Source organism: Vipera ursinii, assembly GCF_947247035.1.
Source record: "Vipera ursinii genome assembly, chromosome: 2".
Lineage (NCBI taxonomy): Eukaryota > Metazoa > Chordata > Lepidosauria > Squamata > Viperidae > Vipera > Vipera ursinii.
In genome coordinates this window covers 95,093,850-95,107,400 of record NC_139513.1, presented here as the reverse complement: position 1 = coordinate 95,107,400, position 13,551 = coordinate 95,093,850, and positions in this window count along the sequence as shown.

Here is a 13,551-nt window from a genome sequence, read left to right as displayed (position 1 = left end):
TGTCTTGAAAGAAAAACAAGAAAGCCCAGTTGTCTCATGAAAAAGCACCTTTGGGACAAATGAGTGAATATACACATTCAGAACTTTTGCATGTTAAAGAAATAGTCCAGGCAAAGAGTTATAGACTTTACTGTACTTTGGATACAACTTTGCCAAACGTATTTAGACACCACAGATTTTAAAATGGAAAAGATAAGCACGCACATAATTTTCTCTGGTAAAATTGGAATGTACTTGTTTAAGCTTGTTTATTAAATTTCTATGCCGCCCATCTTGCTGAGTTTGCTGGAATTGATCCACTGGTGTATAGGTAACTGTTATATACTGGGTTCGATGCTTGATTGACAAGACAAGGCGAGTGAGTTCAGCAAGAATCATTCTTTATTTGTTGCAGGAACTGATCTGAGAAACAGGGCTGTGAATACAGCAATTTATACCCTGGCCTCTAGGTGGCGGCCAATAGGTTTAAAACAACCTATTGCTACCCAAGAAGCAGCCAATGGCGCTGGAGACGGGTTGTCTGAGAAGCTGGGAGCCATGAGCCAGCTTTCCTGCTTAAGCAACCTTCCAGCAATTAACCCCACATGATATTCTTAAGTAAGACAAAGCCCAATACATTACACCCCTCCCCCCTAGAATGTACACACATTATAACAACAAAGGAATGATTACAGCAATTACAAGTTTTACAGAGATACAGAAGTAGTATGCAAACATACACATTTTTCCGTACTTGCTAATACAGAGGCTCTCCTGGCTAGCAGCAATTCAATGATACATACAACAATATAGCTCAGTTATTTTGGAACAAAATCTTGTAAATATGCAGGAGGCTTGCAAACCCTCATGGAACGCCTGGGAGAGCCAGGCACTCTCCGGTCTACCAACTTGCCCACTGGGCTGGGTAGACCAGGGTCCATAAGTTCAAGAAAGTCTGGCTGACTCGGAATTCTCTGGCTGGCCATTCCCGGTTGACCCACCCCAGAGTCTAATCCTTCCAAAGAGTTAGCATAGCGGCTGTAGTGTTCTGGTTTACTATCTACGTCAGGGGCCCTTAAATTTGACAGCTAGTGTGGCCTCACCCTTGATTGCGACTCTGGCATTTTGGAAGTCGGTTAGTATAATGTCAGATGGCCTCAGCTTGGCCCATCTCTTGCTGCGATTGCAGATGAAATTAAATGTCTCAAGTGAAATAATAGACACAGCTGAGCCCGTGTCCAGCTCCATCTTGCAAGGTACCCCTTGCAGTTCCACCTGAAGTCTAACTTCGGCTTAATAGGGTGGTGAGCTCCTGTGTGGCAAATGCTTCTGTGGCTGGAGCAAAACCCTATGCTATACTGCCCCGGGGCCTCTCCTAATCAGAATGTCTGACTAGCGATTTGATTGCCGGTCCCTCTGGCGACCTCTGCAGATGGACGTGATGTGGCCGGTCTTCCTGCAGGCCCGGCACGTGGCTGTCCAGAACCTACAGTCCATGCGTTGGTGGTGGCCGCCACATCCTGGGCACCTAAGGAAGGGATCTGCCTTGTAAGTCACTCCTTTTTGCTTGTCGCTGTGATGCTGTTGGTCATGTCTTTGTAGTTTTTTAACCTCTGTGTTGTCTTCTGTGGTGGCCGCCACATCCTGGGCACCTAAGGAAGGGATCTGCCTTGTAAGTCGCTCCTTTTTGCTTGTCGCTGTGATGCTGTTGGTCATGTCTTTGTAGTTTTTCGACCTCTGTGTTGTCTTCTGGGTATTCCTGGTGTTTGGTGTCCTCATGGTGGACGGCTTCTTCATGCCGGCAGCTTCGTCCGCCATGATATCTTTCAGCGCTTCTGGGAACAACAGAGTCTCTTTGGCGAAGAGTTTTTGCTGTAACTCTTGATTCCGGAGACTGCAGACAAGCAGGTCTCGAAGCCTCTCCTCTACGTCAGAGAACTGGCACAGGCGTGCGGCCTGCCTCAAGGCTGCAATGAATTCAGACACTGTTTCACCTTGTTGCTGAACCCTCTGCTCAAATGTGTGGCACCAAGCGATTAACGTCAAATGGTCGCCGAGCCATTTCTTCAAGTCTGTGAAAGCTACAGACTCCAATGGCATTGGCGCGAACAAGTTCTCTGTGATGTCAAACGTGGCTGGGCCACACACACACAGGAGCATAGCGGCCTTTAGGCTGTCCTCAGCAACTTGATTCACTTGTAGATAGTTCTCAACCCTGGATAGATACGAAGACCATCTTTCTGGGTGAGCTATATCAAATTCTTCCAGCTTTCCAACCTTTGCCATTTTGCTGGTCTTCGTGGCTGGGGCTCATCGTCTTCTTTTCGGCCTCTCCCCTAGTGACTCTCAGCTCCTTTGGAGAAGCAAGATGCCACCTTCATCACCAGTGTTATATAGTGGGTTCGATGCTTGATTGATGAGACGAGGCGAGTGAGTTCAGCAAGAATCATTATTTGTTGCAGGAACTGAACTGAGAAACAGGGCTGCGAATGCAGCAATTTATACCCTGGCCTCTAGGTGGCGGCCAATAGGTTTAAAGCAACCTATTGCCACCCAAGAAGCAGCCAATGGCGGCACTGGAGACGGGATGACTGAGAAGCTGGGAGCCATTAGCCAACTTCCCTGCTTAAGCAACTTTCCAGCAATTAACCCCATGTGATATTCTTAAGTAAGACAAAGCCCAATACATTACAGTAACTATGATATAAATGAATCCAAACTTATTCCTTCAGTATGGTAAGGAATCTGTTCTGCAGTTCTGTACTTCCTGACCAATTTATATGAAAATCATGGAATCAGTTCCATCTCTTCCATATGAAGTTGCAATCAGACCTGCCAATTTCATCATTAAAAGTACTTAGCCTTTCAAAAATTGGCAAGCAGTTGTTTGCCAGTGAGCAGAACAATGACGCCTACATCATCCCTCACCCGTGGCCATTTTCCTTTTAAGTAGCTCAACAATGATCTCAATTTTCTAACAGGCCTGTGTGAGTTTAATCTTTCAGCAACTAGCTAGCTACATGCATGGTTTCTCATCCAGCTACAAATATGCTTCCACATGCACGGACCCCAACTGGATCTGGGTAGCTATCTAATTTATAAAACAACTAGATTATCTCCCCTGATGTGAAGTGGAATATCTTCCACACTTCAAGAATGGCTAGAGACAATTGGATACTTGTGAAAATTTGAGAAGAGTTAAAACTCACCAGCACCAGGACCAGTGATCCTCTCACTGGTTTTACCTCAACTTCAGAAAGAACCTTTGTGGAGGGTGGCATTGGACTCTGAGGATGTTTGCATGTTTTTGAAATACAAATCCTGCCCTTGGGGACTTTTCAGAAGCAACAAAAGGGGGTTGGGCCTTTCCTTTTTTGCCAAAAGGGTCACTGGGAGGGGTAGAAATTAAATTCTGTCAATGAGCATCCTTAGAAGCCAATTTCTCCTTCCTCTGACAATCCTTTCAGCGGTGAAAAACACCCTCTTGTCTACAAACATCCAATCAACAGAAAAATATTTTCTTCAGGAGTTTGGTGGGCAGGAGGAAAAACAGCTATATTGCCCAGCAGATAAAATTGTGTTTGGCCAGTGCAGTCCTTTTCACTTCATCATCTGGATGTTCATGTTTTGCTTTCCTACTTTGGATACTTCTGGATATCCACAACAACACTACAGAAATATGCATCACGTTTTGGAATAAGGCTGGGCCTAATTTAAAAGAGGAAGCAGAAACTTACTATTCTCATGAAAATATAAAAAATATTTAACCACTGAAGCTTCCACAATATTCTTATAATAAATACAGAGGGTATTTTTTCTGTTTTTTGTCAAGAATATGAGATACAAGTTAAAATGAATTTAGATTTTTCTTTCAAAACACAGATGGCTTCCATACATGTAAACGTCATTTTTTCCCATCTTTTGAGGTACCTAGGTTCTCATAGATGCACATATCATATACTGTGATGCATAGGCAGCACCATATATTATTTTTATTTCTGAAGTGATATTCTATTTACTTGGGCTAGTCACTCTCTCTCAGCCCATCTCACCTTACAGAATTTTTGTTGTGGAGAAAATAAGGGGAAGAAAGTGTGTTGGGTATGTTTGCCATCTTATTTGTAAAAATAATAAAGGTGGGATATAAATAGATAGATGATAGATAGATAGATAGATAGATAGATAGATAGATAGATAGATAGATAGATAGATAGATAGATAGATAGATGATGGATAGATACATAGATAGATAGATAGATAGATAGATAGATAGATAGATAGATAGATAGATAGATAGATAGACATAGCATGATACAACAGCTGTTTTCAGTTGCCCCATCCTTTTGGCTGGCAGGAGACATTTCTTTTTAACTATTATAATAAACTAGCGGTATGAGCCAGAAGATCATATTGTGACAGGCGCTACAATTATTTTGTCCCTTAGTCCCAGGAAATGGAGTATTCTTTTGAAATTACAGTGAAAGAAATGTACAGTGAAAGAAATGTACTGTTTTGTAAGACTGTGTGGAGCTTCAAAGGCTTTAATTTAATAAAGTTTTTAGTCAAAGGCATCCTTAAGGAAGTATCTCAGTGTTGTAAGGCTAATGGACCAGGTATAAATCCTCCTTCAATCATGGAAATTCATTGGTGACATTGGTAAGCCAGTCCCACTCACCTCCACTGCACTGGAAGTTTATGGGAATAAAAAAAAGGGTGACCTCACATAAGACAAACATAAGCTTCTGTCTTCACATGGGATGTAAATCTAAAAAGCAAATAAAGCAAGACTTCTCTTTGGAGAATCTGGCTGGAACAGTTCTGCCATTTGATAAGATGGGCATATGCAGAGACTTCTTTTCCATGGAGCAGAATTGCTATCAAATTGTTGCACTATTTTGAAGCTTCAGTTCAAGGCACTGAGGTGGAGCATTACAGTTAAAATATCAGGATAGGATGTGATGGGATGGGATGGGATGGGATGGGATGGGATGGGATGGGATGGGATAGGATAGGATAGGATAGGATAGGATAGGATAGGATAGGATAGGATAGGATAGGATAGGATAGGATCAAGATCACATGAAGTTCTACTGGAGCTATACAAAGCTTTAGTAGCACTACATTTGGATTATTGCATCCAGTTCTGGTCACCACAATATAAAAAGATGTTGAGACTTTGGGGGGAAAATGCAGAGAAGAGCAACTAAGATGGTTAAAGGGTTGGAGACTAAAACATATGAAGAATGGTTACAGGAATTGGTTATGTCTAGTCTAATGAAAAGAAGGACTAGGGGTGACATGATAGCAGTGTTCCAATATTTGAGGGGCTTCTACAAAGATGAAGGGGTCAAATTATTTTCCAAAGCATCAAAAGCCAAGATGAGAAACAATGGGTGGAAACTAACCAAGGAAAAAAGCAATCTAGAACTAAGGAGAAATTTCCTAATTGTGAGAGCAATCAACCAATGGAACAACTTGCCTTCAGAAGTTGTGGATGCTCCATCACTACAGGCTTTCAATAGACAATCATTTAACTAAAATGGTGTGGGATCTCCTGTTCAAACAGGGGCTTGGACTAGAAGACCTCCAAGGTCCCTTCTAACTATTGTGGGAAGTCAGCTCCCCAGAGAAGGAAATATTAAAAGGGCAGAAAAATATATTTCCTAAAAAGATATTGAAGAATCAGGAAAGCATGCCCAGTTTTCTTAATAGTCCCATGTCTCCTTCCCCCAAGCAGAAAACCAGTTCTATAGACATTCAAATGTAAACCATCCTGAAGGTTGGAGCTAGAAGCTTAGGAAGACAAAGACCTAAAATCTACATACCTCAGCCCCAGGAAAGCAGGATACCTTTGGACATAATAGGATTGACCCACAACCATCAAGAATACCAGAAAGGCACACCCAGACTCAGGTCTGAATAGGTGACACAGGAAATACAAAGCCTGAAACAAATACTCCAGGGGGTATAAAAACCCACTCCCTACATGTGCTCAGTCCTTTTTCTGCTGGAAACATCTTTCTGTCTGGCTCTCCTCTGCAATAAAGTGTAACCTTCTTCCTAAAGCAGTTGCCATGTTGCTTATCCCCGGCTTGGACTGAACCATGATGAAGACTTTTCTTCCTACACTATATTATTCTGTGACATAATTTTACAAATGGTGGAGTTGCTTCCAATCACAACACTGTGAGAGTCTGGATTGTAGCAAGACCTCAAGATGGAGTGGCAGGGCTTTGTACAATCCTACTACTTTATATTACCATGTAATCTACCCAGAAGATCTCCATTCCATTATAGCGTGCTTAGGCGATGGTTTACTTCATTGCTTTATTAATATGGATTCTGCTATTTGCACATTACTAATCACTGATTTAGCTGGGCAGGGAAATCACAATCACTGTCTGCAGCTCAGAGCCTGATAATGTAATAATAAATCTTTACAAAATCCAACTCTGTGCTCTCTTCTTTTGTTAGCTGCATCCCAACAAGGAGGAGATCAGTCAAGGGTTTTTGCCAGAAGCCTTTTCACGTGTGCGCCACCTAGTCTGTCTCCACACAACTTTGCTGAAGTTTCTCTTGTGACAGTTCCACAACAGGAGGAAACTGTGGAATAAAGATCTGAGAAGTCAGACTGCCAAGGGGACCGTGGACAAAGAATCCAAACAACTCTATAAATAAGAAGCCAGCTAAAAAATTCTTCTCAGAATCTGAAATACTACTGCCTGTAATTAGTTTATCAGTGTAATTGTTTCTAATTAGACTCTAGAGGCACATCAGAGACTTGAATAGCTTTACAGAAGGGTGGGGGAAAGGCGGGAGGGAGAAGAACAGTCTCCACTCCCATGCTAATGACAATCATAACCCTCTAAGCTGTCAAGGAGGCTTCTGGTCTAATTGAAACCATTCTTCATGGAATGGGAGGCAAGATGATTTGTGAAAAAGACACCCTCAGCATGTAATTTTCTATGTAACAAATCTCAAAAGATGGAAGCTCTTTGATCTTGATTCTTCTGTTATTGCCGTTCACACTGGGAAGGGTGCTTTAATGAAACAATCTCAGGGTAAATTACTGCCTTTGAAGTCCTGAAAATGTGCTGCCAACCCAATTTCTGGTTTTGTGGAGGTTGCAGCAGCAGTCACTCAAGGTTGCTTAATGGAGCACCAAAACTGGAACATCAAGACATCAAAGGTTAAGGTGGCATGTGATTAATAAGCCAAACTATTCATTTGTTTCTGCCTTAGAGGCAATCTGACACGTTATTGTCCTTGGCTAATTTATACTTTGTGAGTAGTTGCTGTTATTACTTATAAAGTCGGCCAAGGAGCAAAGTGAAATTTACATGGCGTGGGTTGCATTTGTAAATTGAGACATAGGTTCTAAGCCAGGGATGGGCTCAGAACTTCAACAGAAACAACAACAAGATTTGTACAACACTTCCATGTATTCGAAGTAATCTGCTGACATTTGGAAATTTATTTGAGGGGTAGCCAACCTAATATCAGTTGAAGGCTAGCTGCATACACTGAATTAATACACTAAATGAATAAGTTGTAGGAGGTAATCTGGATGCTGATGATGGGTGAAATCAAAGCTACTATTTCTCTCTCTCTCTCTCTCTCTCTCTCTCTCTCTCTCTCTCTCTCTCTCTCTCTCTCTCTCTCTCTTTTATTAAGAAAAGGCTACCATTAGGTTGCCAGATAAAGGCCTTTTGAAATTAGTCTGAGAGCCATATGTGAATTGCATTCCTACCTTAAAACAAGGTAACTCTTAACCCTACCTCTACCTTACAACAAGCATGCTAAATTTTTATCATTATCAATCTCACAAATTAGGGAAGGGGGATGGGAAGATGGGAAGACACACTTGCTTAACAAACATGGCCAGTTTGATCTTGTGATCTTATATTTTGCACATTTCTCTCTCACACACAAAAGCACGTACACTTGGACATGCACATACAAAAGGGCATCCAAACTCCATCCAACTTTACTGTTAGAACCAAAGGATATTGCACAGGCTCCATCTGCCTATATATGCTGCCATTATATTTGCAGTTCTCTATACACAATGATTTAGACATAAGACAAGCAGGGGAGAAGGCTACCATGAGTTCCTCAGGAACAGAGAACCAGGCTGGGCTTCAGTATTTGTAAAGGTTGTGGCAGTTGTGGGTTCACTATGCAGAATCATGGGAGGGACTTTGTGTCACAATCATTGCAGACAAAAAGGCAGATGAAAACTGTATGGGTAGTCCTCAACCATTTGTTTAGGACCATTCAAAATTACAACAGAACTGTGCAAATATTTGAAAATCCAATGAAAGCTCATAAGAACAGACTTTTCTCTAGGTATATAATGCTGGACTTGCATATGGCAATCTATTTGTTAATGAAGAAAGTCATCTTGTCTATTACTTCTTCAGTAAAGTGTTACTATTACTGGAAAGTAGAGACATTTCACATATGGGTTTTCCTAATAGAAACAGCTGGAAACTCTCCCTTTTACCCAATCACTTGTTTGTTTCACAGTGTATCCAATTTTTAATGGACTGCTCAGGATTTAAGAGGGTTAAATCCTCAGCAGTCCATTAAGAGACACTTAAATACTATATGTCAGTCATTATAATTTCAAGGATATCATTAATTGAATATGAATAACTGCATATATCATTTTAAAAGCTTGAAAATCAATATTAACTCTAAGCTAAATATAGATATCAAAAACTACGGCACACTATAAGTCATAAAATTCAATTATTACCTGCAATAAATTCTATCCATACTAGTGAAAGTCTAATTTAGTTTAGGTCATATAAAATTTAAATATACACTTTCTACTTACAGAAATCCCTATTTTGGATGTGGCACAGATCCATGTATTGAACTGTAATCTAGGAATCTTTTCCAAACTGAATTAAATTCTGTGTCAGAATTACTTCTGAAATACAAAATTATTCTAGACATTGAGTCATATTCCCACAACATAATTAACTGTTCTTCCATAGAATTGATCAAACATCCTTTCCAACAAAAGGCATACAGGATCTTTGCAGTAGTTAGCATATACAAAATTAGGTTGCCTAGGTATAACATTCAGTGTAAATTTAATATTCTTCTGTTCAAATTCCTATTGTATTTTAGAAAAAGTTAAACATTCCAAGGAACAGAGAATCCTAGAAGCCTTCAAGAATATCCTAGGATATTTTGTTTTTCACATTTTGTATAATTAGATAATTATCATTTAGCTAAGCCTGTACAAGAGGATTAATGTTTTTGTGAGTGTGACCTAAAATAATGAAACTGAGAAAGAAGAAACACTACTGGATTGTTATTTGGGTTCAGCCTAGACAAAGATAGATTGGATAAATTAGATTGGTTTAGATTCAAGGCTATGAGAGACTTAAAATGTTAATTTCATCTATTAACAGTTAATTCATATGTGGTTGAACAATAAAATTCTCAGCATCTCTCAATCACTCAATTATTCTTATTTCTCTTTGAATACCTTATCTACCTCAATATGTATCTCAGGAAATGCTTGGATTTATAATTAGTCTTTGATGAGGAAATAACATAAAGCAATGAATGTTAGCTACATTTGTGAATCTCCATATGTTGTAAATCTGCAACTCCCTACTTCTTTAATTAGAGAAAAGACAATATCTACATTTGTTGGTGACTGAGAATTTTTTATGAACCTTTTGCATAAAAATAAAAAGCTTTTAGTTTATGGTTTTGATTATTAGATAAGGTGGATTATACAAAGAAGAGGAATATGTAACTTTAGAGAGAAAAATTAAAATATATGTATGCTTATAACTAGGGACGCGGTGACTCAGTGGGTTAGGACGCTGAGCTTGTTGATCAGGAGGTCGGCAGTTTGGCGGGTCGAATCCCGAGTGTCGCATAACAGAGTGAGCACCTGTTACTCGTCCCAGCTTCTGCCAACCTAGCAGTTCAAAAGCACGTAAAAATGCAAGTAGAAAAATAGGGACCACTACAGTGGGAAGATAACAGCATTCCGTGCGCCTTTGGCGTCTAGTCATGCCGGCCACATGACCACAGAGATGTCCTCAGACAAGCGCTGGCTCTTCGGCTTTGAAACAGAGATGAGCACCGGCCCCTAGAGTTGGAAATGACTAGCACGCATGTGCGGGGGAAACTTTACGTTTATATGCTTATAACTGCTGTGAAGAATATCAAAGGCCACTTCTTCATACCTTTTTTTCTTTCTTTTATATTTTTCTTCACCTCTTCTTTTCTTGCACTTTTTGCTTTTGCTTTGGTCTTTTTCTTTTCTCTTCTTTATATTAGTTAGTGTTAATTTTTATCTTCTTGTTTTAACAGTTTGGGGGTTTTTGTACACACACACACAGAGAGAGAGAGAGAGAGAGATACACCCTTCCCAGAAGTGCTAACTAGCACATTCAGTGCTAGGAAATATCTGTAGAAGTACGTATTCTAATAACTGGATAACCACAAAGCTACCAGTCTTGCTATAAACCCAATTCAGTCAGTCAATGTTTATTACAGTCAAAGACCAGTACAATTAAAAACACTCAAGAAATATCTAGTTAAAAATTCTAGAATAAAATAATATGAATAACAAATAAAATCTATGTTAAAATCATAATTTGGCATCCTATCTGTCATTTGCACATAAACAAGAACATGGCCTAACTATAAACCTAAGTGAGGTATAACTATTTTAAAAGCAACACTGAGCCAAAATTGTGGACAAAATAAACTTTCAACATTACTATATGCAAAAAAAAAATTGCATTTACCAGTTAATATACTTAATGGCTCCATCTATACTTAAGTTGCAACTACCAATATGAAAGTTGGCACATGAAAATATAAGTGGGACTATTGCTGACGCCATCTCTGTAACAAATCATGTTGTGCCATGGCACTTTCAAGCAAACAACCAATACACCCATCGCATTTCCATTCAAGTTTATGCTGACTAGTGCAACAGGGAAAGCTTTAAGTTATAAATTATTTTGAAAGTTCTTAAGCTGAAAAAAAGTTTACAATGCTACTTCTGTTAACACTTTTCTTATATTGTTATTGTTGCTTTGTCTTTTGCTATCTACAGGAAGGAGAGAAAATTGACATATACAAAATTATCTCTTTCATCATAATCTTCACATTCAATTACAGTGGAAATGAATAAATGGGAAAAATCCTCTACAAACTTGACTTTATTTGCAAAAATGTGGATTTAAGGAATAAATGAAACATGTAATTTAATTTCTTCTCACACAATGTTTTTTTTTTCTTTCTTTCTGTACTTCCCCTAGTAGTCCTGCATATATCCCCAACTTACTCCAAAGAATTGCTTATTCTTCCAGAGTAGATGTGGGTAGTTTACAGACATTGTTTGATCTCAAGAAGCTAAACAGGATCAGCCTGGATTAGCACTTGGATGGAGACCACCAGGGCTGCAGACTAGATCAGGAAATTGAGAAAACATTCTAGAAGAAAACAATGACTTACTGTTTCCATAAAGTTGCCAAAGAAAATTACATGGATGTGTCCATGTGGTCATCAGAAATTGAGTACAACTCAAGGAGGTATTTTTCCTTTTGCTCTTATGGAAGACTCCAGGGGGAGCAGGAACACCATCCTCCAGTGTTCTGCTTCACTTGTAGAAGAATACCGATAAATACATTTTAAATGTTCTCATTCCTTCTCCCACCCCAATAGACATGTTATTGTAGATACTACTAGATGCAAGAAATGTTAATTAAACAAAATGTGCAAAAGCAAGAAAGAGAAAGGGGAGAAAGTAGCATACATGTAAGTAGAATGTTACTATATATTTCTGCTACTGTAAGCCTGATATATGCTAGTTTATTTCTCTTATCCTTCTTTGGAAAAAATACATTTTGTTTTTTTAGCCACTTCATAACTCTTACATAGTCATTTTAGTCACTACATGAATCTTATGTACTTATGACGTACTACAATATGGTTTAGGTGCTTAATTGTCTTCTGTATAATTACTTATAGGAAAATAAAGATTATTAATAGAATGTCGTTGGTCATAATTATATAGAATAATTATAAACCATAACACAATCACACCCCATATTGTAGGAGACTATTGCTTTGTATAACCAATATCTCCATGTTACTCTGGCTGCACAATGCCATGATAGATGCATAGAAAATGAGAGGTGTCTAAACCTGACATTATCACCTGTCAGCCCTTCAAGGTAGACCATGTTAGGAAACCAATTCCATGTAGATCTGCACTACTTTTACTGTACAGATAGTCATTGATTTATGGTCATAATTGAGCCTGGAATTACGGTTATTAATCATGCTGGACATTGAGCAGGTCATCATGTGACTGGTCCAATTTTGTAGGGGGGGGCACTAAACAAACACAGTAGTTGTAAAGCAAACGCAACAGTCATGAAGTGAACCCATTTTTCCCAATGGCTGTTTCTGCTAAAACCAAAAGTAAACACTGGTTTCCAGAAAAAAAAAACATTGTCAGTCATAATCATGTGACCTCAGGGTGCTGCAGACAACCATAAATTTTGGTCAGCTGCTGAGTGCCAAAAATGCAATCATGTGACTCTGGGAAGCAAATGTCAAAACTTCAAATCCAAGTTGTTAGTACTTCTTTTGGAGCTCATTATAACTTTTAATGATCATTAAGCAAGAACTACCTGTAAAGTTGTAGCAACGGAATCTTGCAAGTCTGAATGCGCTGCCCACCTCATTTTATCCCCCTCCGGCTCCCACTTTATGTTTATGTCTGAGCCTGGACCCAGAAAGTAGCATGAGGGGAAGAGCTTGTCTTAGATGTTTACTCATGCTACTTTCCTAGCCTAGCTCAGACCCCTTTTATCTGAACTTGTCTTGGTATTGGATCTTCCAGCTGTCCTTCAAACCCATTTCCTCTGCCTTCTACACCACCATCACCATTTTTTAACTTGTTTTCTCAGTATTAAGACTGTCAATCAAAGTTTAATAATGCAGATTCCAGTTTATATTGTAGAAGGGGGAGAAACTGAGAGGATTTATAAGGTGTGAATGGAAACTTTGGGTCTGAGGGTAGCATGGTATCCACACCCAAGGAAACCTCCATCTGTCAAGGAAACAGGTTGATGAATATATATATATATATATATATATATATATATATATATATATATATATATATATATATATATATATATATTCAATACCAGGGAAAGAATGGATTAATAGCCTATATTGCAGTTGCAATGGTAATCTGAAAATAGCCACTAAGTCATTTAATAGTTAACAGTTAATAGTTAATCCATTTCCTCATTTAAATAGTAACAAAGTGATTGTGCTATTTTACCTTTTTCCATATTTCCCCAACAGATAAAACAAAAGAAACACAATAATTTGCAAACCAGGAAAGAGATTGATGGATCCTTTAGCAATATCCCTGGGTTTATGCAATTATAACTGACTTGAAGAGCAAATATATATAATATATATAAAATAAAAGAATTCATGTCACAGATTATATGGAGCTTTCCCTTCATTTTATCCATATAACAACTTGTGAGGTAGGTAGGG